This window comes from Cervus elaphus, chromosome 22 (assembly GCF_910594005.1).
Source record: "Cervus elaphus chromosome 22, mCerEla1.1, whole genome shotgun sequence".
Classification (NCBI taxonomy): Eukaryota; Metazoa; Chordata; class Mammalia; order Artiodactyla; family Cervidae; genus Cervus; species Cervus elaphus.
Genome location: NC_057836.1, coordinates 59,453,090 through 59,470,290, shown reverse-complemented (window position 1 = coordinate 59,470,290; position 17,201 = coordinate 59,453,090). Strand labels below are relative to the sequence as shown.

General features: G+C 37.6%; 1 pseudogene; it reads right to left on the bottom strand.

The window, feature by feature from the left end:
• Positions 1-6,108: 6,108 nt before the first annotated feature.
• On the bottom strand, positions 6,109-7,048 carry LOC122680310 (annotated as a pseudogene).
• Between the last annotated feature and the right edge of the window lie 10,153 nt (positions 7,049-17,201).

The following is a 17,201-nucleotide window of genomic DNA, read 5'->3' as shown; positions in this document are numbered from 1 at the left end:
ACGCAGAAGCGTGGCGAAGAGCTACCCAACGTCCAACGTCAGGGGTGGAGGCTGAGAGGAGCTAACACAGCCAAAGGTCAGGGACAGCGGCTGAGAGGAGTAACACCCCTGCCCCTCGCCGGTCCAAGGAGCGGTGGCTGTGCTTTACTGGAGCAGTCATGAAGAGATGCCACACATCCAAGGTTAAGAGAAACCCAAGTAAGACGGTAGGTGTTGCAAGAGGGCATCAGATGGCAAACACACTGAAACCATAATCACAGAAAACTAGCCAATCTGATCACATGGATCACAGCCTTGTCTAACTCAATGAACTAAGCCATGCCGTGTGGGGCTACCCAAGACAGAGGGTCATGGTGGAGAGGTCTGACCGAATGTGGTCCACTGGAGAAGGGAATGGCAAACCACTCCAGTATTCTTGCCTTGAGAACCCCATGAACATTACGAAAAGGCAAAATAATAGGATACTGAAAGAGAAACTCCCCAGGTCAGTACGTGCCCAGTATGCTACTGGAGACCTTTAGGTCCATGAATAAAGGCAAATTGGGAGTGGTCAAACAGGAGATGGCAAGAGTGAAAGTCGATATTGTACGAATCAGTGAACTAAAAGGACTGGAATGGGTGAATTTAACTCAGATGACCATTATATCTACTACTGTGGGCAGGAATCCCTTAGAATAAATGGAGTAGCCATCATGGTCAACAAAAGAGTCTGAAATGCAGTATTTGGATGCAATCTCGAAACAACAGAATGATCTCTGTTCATTTCCAAGGTGAACCATTCAATATCATGGTAATCCAAGCCTATGCCCCAACCAGTAATGCTGAAGAAGCTGAAGTTGAATGTTTCTATGAAGGCCTACAAGACCTGTTAGAACTAACACCCAAAAAGGATGTCCTTGTCATTCTAGGGGACTGGAATGCAAAAGTAGGAAGTCAAGAAACACCTGGAGTAACAGGCAAATTTGGCCTTGGAGTGCAGAATGAAGCAGGGCAAAGGCTAATAGAGTTTTGCCAAGATAACGCACTGGTCATAGCAAAACACCCTCTTCCAACAAAACAAGAGGAGGCTCTCCACATGGACATCACCAGCTGGTCAACACCAAAACCGGATTGATTATATTCTTTGCAACCAAAGATGGAGAAGCTTTATACAGTCAGCAAAAACAAGACCAGGAACTGACTGTGGCTCAGATTATGAACTCCTTATTGCCAAAATCAGACTTAAGTTTAAGAAAGCGGGGAAAACAACTAGACCATTCAGGTATGACCTAAATCATATCCCTTATGATTATACAGTGGAAGTGAGGGATAGATTTAAGAGACCAGATCTGATAGACAGAGTGCCTTACGAACCATGGACGGAGGTTTGTGACATTGTACAGGATACAGGGATTAAGACCACCCCCATGGAAAAGAAATGCCAGAAAGCAAAATGGCTGTCTGAGGAGGCCTTACAAATAGCTGTGAAAAGAAGAGAAGTGAAAAGCAAAGGAGAAAATGAAAGATATTCCCATTTGAATGCAGAGTTCCAAAGAATAGCAAGGAGAGATAAGAAAGCTTTCCTCAGCGATCAATGTAAAGAAATAGAGGAAAACAACAGAATGGGAAAGACTAGAGATCTCTTCAAGAAAATTAGAGATGCCAAGGGAACATTTCATGCAAAGATAGGTTTGATAAAGGACAGAAACTGTATGACCTAAGAGAAGCAGAAGATATTAAGAAGAGGTGGCAGGAATACACAGAAGAACTGTACAAAAAAGATCTTCACGATCCAGATAAGCACAATGGTGTGATCACTTCCCTAGGGCCAGACATCCTGGAATGTGAAGTCAAGTGGGCCTTAGAAAACATCACTAAGAACAAAGCTAGTGGAGGTGATGGAATTCCAGCTGAGCTATTTCAAATCCTGAAAGATGATGCTGTGAAAGTGCTGCACTGAATATGCCAGCAAATTTGGAAAACTCAGCAGTGGCCACAGGACTGGAAAAGGTCAGTTTTCATTCCAGTCCCTAAGAAAGGCAATCCCAAAGAATGCTCAAACTACCGCACAGTTGCACTCATCTCACATGCTAGTAAAGTAATGCTCAAAATTCTCTAAGCCAGGCTTCAGCAATATGTGAACAGTGAACTTCCAGATATTCAAGCTAGTTTTAGAAAAGGCAGAGGAACCAGAGATCAAAATGCCAATATCCACTGGATCATCAAAAAAGCAAGAGAGTTCCAGAAAAATATCTATTTCTGCTTTATTGACTATGCCAAAGCCTTCGACTGTGTGGATCACAATAAACTGTGGAAAATTCTGGAAGAGATGGGAATACCAGACAACCTGACCTGTCTGTTGAGAAACCTGTATGCAGATCAGGAAGCAACAGTTAGAACTGGACATGGAACAACAGACTGGTTCCAATAGGAAAAGGAGTACATCAAGGCTGTATATTGTCACCCTGTTTGTTTAACTTATATGTAGAGTACATCATGAAAAACTCTGGGCTGGAAGAAACACAAGCTGGAATCAAGATTGCCGGGAGAAGTATCAATAACCTCAGGTATGCAGATGACACCACCCTTATGGCAGAAGGTGAAGAGGAACTAAGAAGCCGCTTGATGAAAGTGAAAGAGGAGAGTGAAAAGGTCGGCTTAAAGCTCAACATTCAGAACACTAAGATCATTGCATCCAGTCCCATTACTTTATTACATATAGATGGGGAAACAGTGGAAACAGAGGCTGACTTTACTTTTTTGGGCTCCAAAATCACTGCAGATGGTGATTGCAGCCATGAAATTAAAAGACACTTACTCCTTGGAAGGAAAGTTACTACCAACCTAGATAGCATATTTATTTTTTCCCCCATTGTTTTTATTAGTTGGAGGCTAATTACTTTACAGTATTGTAGTGGTTTTTGTCATACATTGACATGAATCAGCCATGGATTTACACGTGTTCCCCATCCTGAACCCCCCCTCTCACCTCCTTCCCCATCCCATCCCTCTGGGTCTTCCCAGTGCACCAGCCCCGAGCACTTGTCTCATGCATCCAACCTGGACTGGCGATCTGTTTCACACTTGATAATATACATGTTTGAATGCTGTTCTCTCAGACCATCCCACCCTCGCCTTCTCCCACAGAATCCCAAAGTCTGTTCTATACATCTGTGTCTTTTTTCTGTATTGCATATAGGGTTATTGTTAAGCAGAGACATTACTTTGCCAACAAAGGTCCGCCTGGTCAAGGCTATGGTTTTTCCAGTAGTCATGTATGGATGTGAGAGTTGGACTGTGAAGAAAGCTGAGCGCCGAAAAATTGATGCTTTTGAACCATGGTGTTGGAGAAGACTCTTGAGAGTCCCTTGGGCTGCAAGGAGATCCAACCAGTCTATCCTAAAGGAGATCAGTCCTGGGTGTTCATTGGAAGGACTGATGCTGAAGCTGAAACGTCAATACTTTGGCCACCTGATGCAAAGTGTTGATTCATTGGAAAAGACCCTGATGCTGGGAGGGATTGGGGGCCCGAGGAGAAGGGGATGACGGAGGATGAGATGGCTGAATGGCATTACTGACTCGATGGACATGAGTTTGAGTGAACTCCGGGAGTTGGTTATGGACAGGGAGACCTGGTATGCTGCGCTTCATGGGGTCGTGAAGGTCAGACAAGACTGAGCGAGTGAACTGAACTGAACTGAACCTTATTTTAAATAAGAAATAATATATGTGTCAATGTTTAGGAAAATTTTACGACAGGAGGTCGGTGGACTATCCATAGCCCACTGGGAAAATTTGGCCCACCACATATTTTTGTTAAAAGTTTTATTGAACACAGCTGAGCCCTTTCATTTACATGCTGTTCATAGTTGCATCCAAAATAAAGACAGGAAGAACTGAGTAATTGCATCAGGGACACTGCCTGCAAGTTCTAAATTATTAATATATTACCCTTTTACAGAAAAAGTGTGTGTTGACCACCGCTATTGATAATCAAAATGATTATACTGATAGCAAATATTTAAACTAACCACTAAAGAGTTTGTATAGAATTATGTAGAGAGCTGCATTATCTGATAATATCAGCATAGACTCCTTCATACCTTTTGTAAAAATGTTACAGTTCTTTTAATTCCCAGAACTAACCTATCTACTGTTTATGGTATATTTTTATTGAGTGAATAAGAACTGACAATCCTCAATCAAGTCTAAACTTCAGTATTTTCACATGCTTCCAATTAAGCTTACAAATTATAAATGTTTCAGCATGAGGGAAGGAGAAAGTAATGGCATGACTTCCCTACAAAGTGGAAATCTCATTTTTTTATAAGTTGTTTTTCTTGTGTTTCATCAAATAATGGATCTAAGACTCTCAACTGAGTATAGTATGTGAATATCAGGAAAAACTTGCCTCTGAGTTATGGTTACAGTCTTTCTATAATAATGTTTTAAAAATGTAGGATGAGTTTGAGTACTTTTCATCATTATATAAATGTTTGACTTCATGGAAAACAGAAAAGAAAAAAGTGTTAAGGGCCAGAATTGCATGATCTTGCATGATTATTCATATAAATTCTAATCAGTGTATTTTCCAATATGATAATGCTTAAAATAAGCATTTTTAACAAAAAAACCTCAAGTTTATATATGGTAAAACTTTGCTCTTGTTACCTTCTTTACTCCTATTGATTAGGCATATCACTTAAAGAGGCAATTAAATGAATTGTATGTACAAGGTATTATCTCAGAATAGTCACAAATATGACAAAGTTATAACACCCCTTAGCTACTGATTATCAAAAGATCAGCTTAAGATCAAGCTTTTATTTAAATATACAACTGACCACAGTAAATTCGGTCATATTTGATATCCAGTAATATTTATTTTGTCAGCTACAAATTGGCACTGCCATGAGTGCTTGCCATCTACCTCTACAAGGATTAAATCATGTGCTATGCAGCTGTTGATGTTCAACACGCCTGAAGGAGTTCAGTGTGGAGAGCAGGAGTGAGGCACTCTGTGCTCTGGGAAAATTGGCAGGACAGGTCTTCAGATAGTTAAATAGTCTCAGGAGCTGATTTTATGAGCCCAATTCTTGTGTCTCCTCATATCAAGAAAAACACTAAAATTCTTCACGGTGACAATTGTTTCTCATAACTAGCAGAAGTTTCATGAGATGAGCAGAAACTTTCTACAAAAAATAATGTGCTTGAATACACATACTCCTGTTTTACCAAATTATAAATATATATATACTTTCCTTCCCCTATACCTCTTTAGATCTGTTTCTCACAGGTATCTGAGATCCATCTCCCAGTTTGCAATCCTCATATTGCCCCAAATAAAATTTAACTTGCAACTCTCACTTTGTGCATTTTTTTAATTGATAATTTCTTCAGGCATTTTAAAAGAATTGTTATGATACATATGTTAATTTTGGAGTTCCCCAAGAAGTGGAGGCTATTTCATAGTTTTCCCTAATAGCTTTCATAGTTTTCTTCATTATGATAGTCTTTGAGTTGATAAATTATACAGCACAGAAAATGTAAAATTCAGTAATGAGAAAAGTTTTTTGATTCCTCAAGAAAATGTAATTACATTATTCTTTTAAGTTGTACTGTTTTTCATATAGTTACTAAATTGGCCACAATATGAAAAGGAGAGTATATGCAATATTCTAATGAGACTGTCAGATTATGTTTATTGTCCTTGTGTGGTAATAAAAAATAAGGTTAAACATGATACAATATTTACTCAATTACTGAAAAGAGTAATTCTGGTGAAATCACAAAATGCAATTCTCTCTTGCATTTTGAAATTTCACCAGAAGAAAAGTGCATGAGAAAAGGTTTACAATCTGAATGGAAAAAATGGATATATATATATATGTGTGTGTGTGTGTGTGTGTGTGTGTGTGTGTACATATATGAAGATTTCAAATTTAAATGGCAAAAATAAAATACACATATGCAAATATCCTTGATAAACTGCTGACAATAAAAGTATAAATGATGAAAATGAATCTAGGGAGGCTGTGTGGATATTAACAAATTTTGATAAACCTGGATTTTAATTTAATTGCTCTTCATTCATATGCCTCTAATTCATGAAACAGAACTTTTATATTTTCATTTCCTTGAGAAAAACGTGGTCTTCCTTGCCATGTCCATGAAGGCTCTCTTGACCTGCTGATTCCTAAGAGTGTAGATAAAGGGGTTCAGCATGGGGGCTACTGAGGTATTTAGCACAGCTACTCCCTTGCTCAAAGAGACTCTATCTTTTGCTGATGGATTCACATACATGAAAATGCAGCTGCCATAAGAGATGGAGATGACAATCATGTGGGAAGAACACGTGGAAAAGGCCTTTGTCCTCTGGGTGGTAGAAGGGATCCTCAAAATTGTTCTGATGATACATGTGTAGGACAGAATTATTAATGCTAAAGTGAACAACAGAATAAACACAGCACAGGAAAACCCCAGTATCTCTAGGAATTTGGTGTCGGAACAAGAAAGGTATAATAAAGGGAAATAATCACAAGTAAAATGGTTGATAACATTAGACTTACAGTAATCAAGCTGTATGAAGAACATGAGTAATGGGAATATAATTAAGAATGAAGTCAGCCAAGAGGCCAAGACAAGCAGTGTGCAGACTCCGTGATTCATGATGGTCATGTAATGCAGCGGTTTGCAGATGGCAATGTAGCGGTCATAGGACATGGCAGCCAGAAGGTAAAACTCAGTGATTCCCAAGAAAATGAAAAAAAAATAACTGAGCCATACAATCTTTAAAAGAGATGGTTTTATCTCCCGTAATAATGGTGGCCAAGAACTTGGGAATAGTGACAGTTGTGAATGAAACTTCCAATATGGAGAAACTCCTGAGGAAGAAATACATGGGGGTCTGGAGGTGGGCATCCAGCAGGGTCAGGATGATAATGGTCAGGTTCCCAGTGATGCTGAGCATGTAGGTGATGAGCAGAAAGACAAAGATCACAACCTGAAGTTGTGGGTCATCTGACAGTCCCAGGAGGATAAATTCTGTTATTTCTGTGTAGTTTCTCATTTTTCTTCTTCTTTTAAGTAACATTCAGGAGAAAACACAAAGGGAAGACATAGAAAAGGGCATTATGAATGTATAACACTGGGATTTGTCTCTGAAAGTAAATTTACTATGCCATGCTAACATAATTCAGGAGATCTTTAAAAACAAGTTAATAAAAATAGATAACTTACTTTGAAGTAAGTTTTTACCGTATGCCGGTATGTGTGTTTCACATAGAATATTTCTTTCTAAAATCCCTATTTTACAGGTTGGAATCAGAGTAGAAATAATTTTTAAAATCTTATCCAAATCACATACCCTGAATTGAAACAGCAGGGATTATACCCTAGATCTTTCTAAAACCTAGGAAATACAGTAAAATAGATGCTACCTGTTGACTTTTAAAATGCCCCACCCCCCACTCTTAGAGGATTCCCTCCTGTTGGGAAAGACTTCATCTTTTTTCAAGCCCCATAAAATCATCCTATCCTAATTCATGTCACCTGGTTCCTTGTATTGTTATTCTCTACTGTAATATAGAAAACCTAAATGTCTCAGGAAAAAGTCACCCAGTGGATATGTCTCCAAAATAAAAGTGATTGGAATGAAATCTTTAACAACATGACAGATTTCTAAGTTTTCACTCAGACTCGCATTAACCTCCCAACCTCATATCCCTCTTCTGAAGCCCCAGATAATGGAATAAAGGAATCCAGACAATGGATTTGCTTCAGCAGTCTTCTCAGATATTAGGTAGTCAAGAGAGGAGGCAGAGTGGACCTTTAGTGGATTGGATCTGTGTTATGAGTTAAGGAAACCAAAATGTGTTATTCAGTCTCCAAGTCGTGTCCGACTTGTTGTGACCCCATGGACTGCAGCACGCCAGGCTTCCCTGTCCCTCACCATCTCCCAGACTTTGCTCAGATTCAGGTCCATTGCATTGGCGATGCCATCCATGCCATCATGCTATGGTGATGCCATGCCCCTGAAGTCCTCTTCTCCTTCTGCCCTCAATCTTTCCCAGCATCACAGTCTTTTCCAATGTGTCAGCTGTTGGCCTCAACTGGCCAAACTGTTGAAGCTTTCAGTAGATAGCAGCAATGCTGCTCTGCTACATAGGAAATCCCAAACAAGAATTAGGTCATCTGCGAATGGTTTAGCACCAGGCACAAATTGGGGTGCTGTGATGGGGGAGGGGGTGGCTACCTTTCTGGCTGCACCCAGTGTCCCAGGAAGAAGGGCTCTCTGCTCCTGACCCTGGTCCCAAGCAAAGGGTGGAGCTCCCTTAGGGACCCGGTGAAGGCCTGCCAGCAGGGGTGCTGGGGGACCAGCTCTCCAAGGCCGATCAAGGCTCCTGCGATGCTGCCATATCATTCTGTAGGGGCAGGATTCTGACTTAGAGGTGTTCAGTCATAATCCCACAGATGGTAGCTTCACTCCATTGGCTCCTCAGCTAAGCTCTCAACCAAAGTGTATGAATATCTAAAAACAAACATTACCTTCTAGAGAACATTTTTTCTTCAAAATTTCTCCCATCTAAATGTTATTAGTATGTATTACTCTGATCTGTAAACCATTTCTGGAATGTGAGGTGTTAACCATTCCTGGGATGTTTTTGGTAAAGTAATGAAGAATATATCCAAATGTTTAAGACATCATTTCAGACTTTTTTTCCTTACAACTCATTCACATTTTTCCCCCCTTAGTCCCGTGGATCTTAGGATAACAAGTTACCTACTCCTTTCTGTCCCTTTCTTTTTAATGAATTCTGGTGTCTTGGATAAGGGCTTCCCAGGTGGTGCTGGTGGTAAAGAACACGCCTGCCAATTCAGGAGCCATCAGAGCTGTGGGCTCCATCCCTGGGTGGGAAAGATCCCCTGGAGGAGGGCATGGCAATCCACTCCAGTATTCCTGCCTGGAGAATGCCCATGTACAAATGAGCCTGGCAGGCTACAGTCCATAGGGTCTCAAAGAGTCAGACACGACTGAAGTGACTTAGAAGCAGTGTCTTGGATATCTCGTTGTCGAAACAGGCGTGTGGCTCATTGAAAGTGAAAGTTAATCTATATGGTAAACAAATGTTGGCCATTGTGTTAAATAAGATAACTGGAAGTGATTTTCAGGACACATATGCTATTCCATAGTAAATTGTAAGCATGGCTTCTTTAAGAAAAGATCAGTAGCATTCCCCAAATTCATCAATTTAAAAAAGTGACAATATTTAAATGTCTATTAAAGATTGCATTCTTTATTTTACATAAATTGTGAGACATGAGTGGGGAGCTCTCTAAATTCCACAATATAATTGAAAACAAATTAGCTTCTCACATTCTCTATGTGTACTGAATTTTCTCTTCTTGACTTTAAGACTCCTAAGGAAATCGTAAGTAATTTGATGAACACATATATCCTCAAGGCAGCTTGCACCCTTTGCATACTATATAGTATTCCACTTCCTTATCTTTTCCTTCCACTTGAGGATCTTTTCCTTGGTGTTAGGTTTATAAGCTAGAATAATTTGTCACAGAAGAGAATAGAATATTTATTAAATTTGATATCTTGGGTAATAGCTTGGTTTTATAACAATCCTAATCTTTTTCTAGAATGATTTGTTCCACTCCTGATTGTGTTCACTGACATCTAATACCATGTAAGAACATCATCATGACTGTAGGGGAAAAAAAAAATTGACTCATAAGAGTCAATTTAGATTATTTTCAGATTATTACTTTAAGACTGCCTTTGACTAGTCCTAAAATTAGTTCAGAATCCTGTTTCTTTTAGTTCTCTAGTGTTTTTTTTTTTAAGTCCTCGTTTTTTTCTTAATGGAAAAGGGAAATCAAATCAAAGCACCAATAAGTATGAATAGGAATAATGAAGGAAAAACTGTAAAGACCTAATCACTCTCAAAATCTGTATATTTTCCTAGAAATGTTGCTTCTCTCCTAATTGTCTCAGTTTTAACTAGTATCTGTGTCTGAAGATAATTTTTAACTTAAAAAGGAAATAAATTCTTACAAAAGTATGGCATCAGGACTTAATTTTAGTTAAAAATGTGTGAGACTATTAGGGATTTGCATTCCAAGATAAATTATTAAAGATACAACTCTCTGAGTTATAGGTTTCTTTTCCACTATGAACATGACTATAATATTTCATGGAATTATTATGAGGGCTAATTTAATTAAAAGAAAAGTTAAATTATATAAAACTTTAAAACATGTATTCCCACAGAGCAAATATTATTTTTATTATTATTCCTAAAAATAAAGTCAATTATTACCTTTGAGGAAGATGATCCCAATATAAAAAGTAATAGCCATTTTTTGAGGAAACTCGTTTGAAAGACAATGCTAAGATTTATGTAGTTATCTAACAGACTCATTACAATAGTTTTGTGTAGTGTTTGAATAAGCTAACAATGAGAGGCTAAATATTAAACAAAATCATACAGCTAGTAAATGGTCAAGTTGGTATTCTAAATTCTTTCTGCTTGAACTGAAGCATGTGTTATTTATTAAACATATATTCAATGAGGAGGGCCAAACTCAAAGAGTAATTTTCTAACAATGAATAAATAATTAGTAAGACAAACAGAAAATATTAATGTGCTCATTCTTCATAACCCTTGGTATTTACAGAAAGGAAAGGCAACTCCAAATTATTCATCTCAATGTAATGAAAAGTTAAGCTAAGAACATGTAAATCAATGCTAAGAAAAAGTTGTCATTGGCTTTTAATTTACAGTCTTACCTCTATTTGTACAAATGCATCACTTCAGGTGACTGAAGCTATTTTTAAAAATTGGTAACTATATCAATTTTAGGATAAGATATCGAGCATTTCTAAAAATGCTCTATCTCAACACATTTGGAATTACCTTATTTCTATAGATAAATTTCTTTGATACATTTTACATGGAAGCCATGGAAGCAAAAACAGGGAAGGGAAGCAAGATATGGAGTTACTGTGGTCCTTTCTGGTTGTGATTTCTATATGAATTTTAACCTGCATGAGGCAAATGTTGCTTTATCCACCATATGGCCAAGGCTCATGGGAAATACTCCAGCGAATCAAATATGGCAACAGGGCCAAAAGGAAAGAAAATACACTAAGGATTATAAACATGTTATCAACATTTATACCACTACTGAAACTTGGCAGATAATATCTAAAACTTGGCAGATAATATCCAAACAGATAGAAAAGCATGAGAATTTGGCCAGAAGCATATGGATTATTTTGCTTACTATCTATGTGAAGATATCTAAATGTACAAGATTTTGGAAGAGATTTCTTGAATATCCTAAATCACCATTTCTCTGAAGAATAGACCTTTTTCCCCTTGCTGATTAAAATACTGTGATGAATGAATCATATGTGTAAACATTACATTTTCCTTTCTTATGTAATAAAATGTCTCTATAAAGTGGCTCTCTAGGCTACTAGATATTAAAAAAAATAAAAAATCAAATAGAGCACAATAAAAACAAGAATGAGATAAAATATCATACTCAGTGAATCCCATGAAAGTTACAAGAAATATTGGATTAAATACACTTTAAACTGTTCAAACTCTTCCAAAAAACTTTTCAAGTTATTTTTCCATAATAATGGTAATAATTGTTGAGAAGGATCTACCAGAGGTCTTATTTTCATCTGATTGATGATCTGTGTTCCAGTAATTATTGAAAGTGTAAAATCTAGGAATTTTTACAAGAATTTGCAACTCAGATTCCTTTTAATCTAATTTTAGAAAGGACAGAGAATCAAATAAACTCATCTATTGACTCAATCACTGTTATTCATTGAACAAACATTTATTGAAATTCTTCTATCTTTAGATACTAGAGGAGCACTAAGGACACTACAGGACAAAATTAGATATGACCCAAACTTTAATCAGCCTACCAAGGACTCTCCAAACAAAAATATAGAAGATACTGTGTGGTTCGTGCACAGGTTGGAAAAGAATTTCTAGACATGAGGCAGAATGAGATGGAAATAAAGGTTATTAGAGTGGGAGATGCTGATAAGAACAAACACTACACTTAATCTTAGCCCAAAGGCTGAGAAGCAATAGACTTATGGACATGGGGAGAGGGGAGGAGAGGGTGAGATCTATGGAAAGAGTAACATGGAAACTTACATTACCATATGTAAAATAGACCGTCAACGGGAATTTGCTGGATGGCTCAGGAAACTCAAACAGGGGTTCTGTGTCACAGGGGTGGGATGGGGAGGGAGATGGGAGGGATATATGTATACCTATGGCTGATTCATGTTGAGCTTTGACAGAAAACAGCAAAATTCTGTAAAGCAATTACCCTTCAATAAAAGAATAAATAAATAAATTTAAAAAGACTTGTGGGTCATTCGCTGATTGGATGAGGCAGGTATACTGGGTAGGGAAGAGTAAGGCAAATACCTTCCCTGTGTGGGGTTGGAGGGCGAACAGGTTACACTGCTCAGGAGGATCTGAAATCCGTTAATAGTTACAACACGGGGGAGGGAAGGACCGTATGTGTCTGGTTTTTCCGTTCCTACATTAATCCTCCTTGATTTTCTCTGTTTTTTAGTCCTTGGGTCACCACATTCCTCCCTTCCGTTAACACTAATATGATAACTAGAATTTTAATTGACCACATTTTTATCAGGGCATATCAGATCTATATGAATTCCACAGAATTTTAGGATATCTATATTAGTAAACCAACCATATAGTATGACCTGAGAAAATTTATCATCCCTTCAACAATATTTTCCATGTAACTTAACATTTCTAATGAACCCAGGTAGTTTATAGCTCTTTGGGATGTCTCAGAGGCCCTCTGAAGCATCCCAAAATCATCCTCATAAAATATGCGAGATGCCCCCAAATCTCTTGGTGGACTTGATGATGATGAAGTCCTGAACAAATCCAACTCCAAAATACTGGACCGCCACTTGATGTAGGTAAAAACACCAAGTTACAAGTGACAAGAAGAAACAGAAAATAACCCAATCAAATAAAATAAACCTCAAAAATTATACCCTAAACAAATGGAGGTTTTTGAACACTTGACAAAGACATCAAAATAACTGTCATAAATATGATCACTAAATTCAGGAAAGTGGCAGTGTTTTAGTTTTATTGAATTTATTCTGAATTATTTGAATTTTTTTCCCAAAATAATAGAGAATATTTGAATTATATATAAAATGCATGATATCATGATCAACATTTACCTTCAAAATGTGTATTGAATTTCACAAAATAAATATCTTGACATTAAAAGTCTGATGCAAGAGTGCATATCTCTTTGGACTGAATTTAGTGTATGTTGACTAAAAAATACAGTCACAATCTGAAAGAAGAGAGCTATTTTATTTGATGGGAATGTTTAGGACTCTGAGCCCAGAAAACAGCATCTCAGTAGCTTTGAGAAAACTGCTTCAAGAAGACAGGAGAGGGAGTCAGACTATATACAAGTTTGCAACAAAGAGAGCAGGCAGTCTGAACACCAAAGATCAGGTATCAAATTAAGGAATTTAACATTCTAGATATGGGAAGATGCAAGCCTCTAGGTTCACTGAATTAATTCATTTCATAGACACCTCAGCTATCTGGGGCCAAATCCTGTTCCCTTGTTCACCTTAAAGAGTTGCAAGTGGCTACTTCTTGCATCACCCCCAGAGACTCAGCAATCACCACGAGGGAATGAGACTCCGCTGGATCTCAGTTTTGGGAGCCCTTATTCACGTCTGGAGACCAGTCTGATGGCTGTGACGTTTCTTGTTTGTTGATATGACAGGAGATATTTTCATTTCACACGTAATATCACACAGAATATATAGACTCTTTAAACCATAGGAAATATCAATGTTCATCTTGAAAATACACAGGAAATTACACACTCATTTTGAAACTCTATATTTGAATACAAGGTGGTATCATAGGATCTTTTCAGGGACTGACTAAGAAAATTAAAACTATCTTTCACATTGTGCTATGTCTTAAAGAAATACATTTCATTGGTCTAGTTCTGTGAAAAATACCGTTGGTAGCTTGATAGGGTTTGCATTGAATCTATAGATTGCTTTGGGTAGAATAGCCATTTTGACAATATTGATTCTTCCAATCCATGAACACGGTATGTTTCTCCATCTGTTTGTGTCCTCTTTGATTTCTTTCATACAAAAAACCTCGAATAGCCAAAGTAATCTTGAAAAAGAAGAATGGAACTGGAGGAATCAACCTGCCTGACTTCAGACTCTACTACAAAGCCACAGTCATCAAGACAGTGTGGTACTGGCACAAAGACAGAAATATAGACCAAAGGAACAGAATAGAAAGCCCAGAGATAAATCCACGAACCTATGGACACCTTATCTTTGACAAAGGAGGCAAGGATATACAATGGAAAAAAGACAACCTCTTTAACAAGTGGTGCTGGGAAAACTGGTCAACCACTTGCAAAAGAATGAAACTAGAACACTTTCTAACACCATACACAAAAATAAACTCAAAATGGATTAAAGATCTAAATGTAAGACCAGAAACTATAAAACTCCTAGAGGAGAACATAGGCAAAACACTCTCCGACATAAATCACAGCAAGATCCTCTATGACCCACCTCCCAGAATATTGGAAATAAAAGCAAAACTAAACAAATGGGATCTAATGAAACTTAAAAGCTTTTGCACTACAAAAGAAACTATAAGTAAGGTGAAAAGACAGCCGTCAGATTGGGAGAAAATAATAGCAAATGAAGAAACAGACAAAGGATTAATCTCAAAAATATACAAGCAACTCCTGCAGCTCAATTCCAGAAAAATAAATGACCCAATCAAAAAATGGGCCAGAGAACTAAACAGACATTTCTCCAAAGAAGACATACAGATGGCTAACAAACACATGAAAAGGTGCTCAACATCACTCATTATTAGAGAAATGCAAATCAAAACCACAATGAGGTACCATTACACACCAGTCAGGATGGCTGCTATCCAAAAGTCTACAAGCAATAAATGCTGGAGAGGCTGTGGAGAAAAGGGAACCCTCTTACACTGTTGGTGGGAATGCAAACTAGTACAGCCACTATGGAAAACAGTGTGGAGATTCCTTAAAAAACTGGAAATAGAACTGCCATATGACCCAGCAATACCACTTCTGGGCATACACACTGAGGAAACCAGATCTGAAAGAGACACGTGCACCCCAATGTTCATCGCAGCACTGTTTATAATAGCCAGGACATGGAAGCAACCTAGATGCCCATCAGCAGATGAATGGATAAGGAAGCTGTGGTACATATACACCATGGAATTTTACTCAGCCGTCAAAAAGAATTCATTTGAACCAGTCCTAATGAGATGGATGAAACTGGAGCCCCTTATACAGAGTGAAGTAAGCCAGAAAGATAAAGAACATTACAGCATACTAACACATATATATGGAATTTAGAAAGATGGTAACGATAACCCTATATGCAAAACAGAAAAAGAGACACAGAAATACAGAACAGACTTTTGAACTCTGTGGGAGAAGGTGAGGGTGGGATGTTTCAAAAGAACAGCATGTATACTATCTATGGTGAAACAGATCACCAGCCCAGGTGGGATGCATGAGACAAGTGCTCGGGCCTGGTGCACTGGAAGACCCAGAGGAATCGGGTGGAGAGGGAGATGGGAGGGGGGATCGGGATGGGGAATAAGTGTAAATCTATGGCTGATTCATATCAATGTATGACAAAACCCACTGAAATGTTGTGAAGTAATTAGCCTCCAACTAATAAAAAATTTTAAAAAAAAAATCTTAAAATAAAAAAAAAAAAAAGAAATACATTTCATTTTTATGAAAGGCCTTTTTCCTCTGACTGGCAGATGGGATTCTCAGAATAGTCCTGATAATGTACATATAAGACAAAATCACTAGGGCCAAAGTGAACAGCAAGGTAACCAAAGCAAAGTATAAACCAGTTATTTCTAGGAACCATGTATCTGAGAAAGACAATTGTAAAAGGGGGAAACAGTCACACAAAAAGTGATCAATGACATTGGGAGCACAGTAATCCTGCTGGAGGGGCGGGAAAATGGTCAGAAACCCACTGAGCCAAGCACAGAGCACAAGCAGGCTGCACAGTCTCCTGCTCATGATGGTTGTGTAATGCAGGGGCCTGCAGATGGCAACATAGCGGTCATAGGACACGGCGGTTAGGATGTAAAATTCAGTCACCCCTAAAAATAAAGAAAAATAGTTGGGTTGCGCAATTGTTGTAAGAATTAGTCTTGTCTTTGGTAGTAATTGCACCCAGAAATCTAGGGATACACACAGTAGTAAAGGAGATTTCTAAGAAAGAGAAGTTTCGGAGGAAGAAATACATGGGCGTCTGGAGATGGGAGTCCACCCAGGTTAAGGTGATGATGGTCAGGTTTCCAGTGACACTTAATACATATATGATAGATAAAAAGAGGAAAATCACAATCTGAAGGTCAGGATCATCAGAAAGGCCTAGGAGGACAAACTCTGTGATCATGGTGTGGTTCACTTTTCTCTCTTTTTTTCTGGTTTTTTTCTTCTTTTAAACATACTTAGGTGGAAAGCACATTAAAGGGAAGAGATGAAAGAGATAACTCATTGTGACCAATATCATCATCATTAATGCAGTTCTAAAATATTCTCTGTAATTCATGTCAATGGTATTTTATTTTTATTATCTTATTTGCATTATTACTTAAAACATATTTGTGAATCCTGCTTCACATACTAATTCTCTGATTCTAAATCTAGCTGATGATAGGAAATCTTCATACAATAAGTTGCATTATAGAGAGATGATAAGTGAAATAAATCAATGCTTTTTTGCTTTGTCCAATTAAATCATTGTAATTTTGTTGGAATAATCCTATAAAATATATGTTTTTCTTTGTTTCTGTCATGTATTTATTAGAAGATACTACTACCTAAAACAGAAATGGATGATCTCACTTCCTTCACAAGATCAAAATGAAACAAAAAACTAAAGTAACAACCCAATACTTTTATGATATAAGTAATTAATGTTTACTTAGCAAATAAAATAAATGTTTAATGATGAAATAATTTAATTACTAATTTTATTTTGTTAGTATTTATGAATGTAATTATCAAGATAATATGAGAACACTGTATATATTTTACATATGTATTTA